General features: G+C 44.4%; 1 pseudogene; it reads left to right on the forward strand.

Moving 5' to 3' along the window:
- The first annotated feature begins 318 nt into the window (after nt 1–318).
- LOC112860542 (H/ACA ribonucleoprotein complex subunit 1 pseudogene) lies at nt 319–982 on the forward strand (annotated as a pseudogene).
- Nucleotides 983–1,275: the final 293 nt, after the last annotated feature.

Consider the following 1,275-nt stretch of genomic DNA (forward strand, 5'->3'; position numbering starts at 1 on the left):
CATTCCAATCCAGTTATTATCCTTAAATTTCCCTAATCCCTAAATATTTCTGGAGGACCTATTCCAGATGTAGGAAACCTTTTCATACCTAGCACCATGCTACACAACTGCGACTGAAGGTCTAGCTGGAGAGTGACTCACTTGGAACTAATCAGGAAGAGGAAGCCATGTAAGACGCGGGGTTATAACTTTTCTCTTACACAAGAGTGTTAATTTCAGGCAGGTGAGCTGCGGTAGGGAGCAGGAGGATCTGGAAGGAAGGAGTTGTGGCGTCAAGAGTTCACTGCTTGCGGGGGGAGGAGGTTCTAACCCGGGGCGATGAGGCTGGTAGAGCAAACAGGTCTTTTCCAGGCGGAGGTTGTAGAAGCTTTAATGGAGGTGGAGGCGTCATTCATAGCAGCCGCTACAACCTTCCCGGATGGAGGCAGTAATTTCAAAAGCGATGGTGGCAGAGAAGGATTTGGACAAGGAAGTGGCCACGGGCGGTTGAACAAAGGCCAAGACCAACGATCTCCAGAACATGTAGTTTTATTAGGAGCGTACCTGTATCCCTGTGGAGATGACATAGTTTTTAAATGTACTGCTGACAAAAATAAGGTGCTTTACTTCAGCGCTCCAGTTTATTTAGAGAGCAAAGAACAGATTAGTAAAGTGGATGACATATGTGGACAATTTAGAGATTTTTTTTTTCCGTTAAATTTTCAGAAAATATGAAGGCACTTTCCTTTAAAAACCTGCAGAATTTCACATGGACCCATATAAACTGCTCCCACTGCAGAGGTTTTTACCTCGACCTCCAGGTGAGAAGGGACCTCCAAGAGGTGGTGGCAGGAGGAAGAGGTGGAGGGGGCCCAGTGGGCGGAGGGGCGGTTTCAGACGCGCAAGAGGAGGTGGAGATGGAGGCTTCAGAGGAGGAAAGGGGGTCGTGGTTCTGACGGAAAGGACATTCAGCGTAACAGTTCAGGAGAAACTTCCTGCATGATCTGCTTCTATGGATCAGAAACTTGTTTCTTGAGCAAGTCTTGAAGAACTGGTCATTTTATGACAGTGGAACTAAAATGTCAATGCATGCAAAAGTGAGTGAAAAAAATAGGCAATTTTGCTCTAAAAGAGTGTGAACAAGTTTTCTGCATAATGCTTGGAACTCTGTGGATGCTTAATAAATGGACAATTTTCGTTTGAAATATTAAAAAAAAAGGAGTTAATTTCAGTTCTCACACCAAATCCTTGAGATTAGAATTACAAAATACTACCTACGTGGCCTGTTATTCCTTT

Source organism: Puma concolor, chromosome A1 (assembly GCF_028749965.1).
Source record: "Puma concolor isolate L17-30 chromosome A1, mPumCon1.1.hap2, whole genome shotgun sequence".
Lineage (NCBI taxonomy): Eukaryota > Metazoa > Chordata > Mammalia > Carnivora > Felidae > Puma > Puma concolor.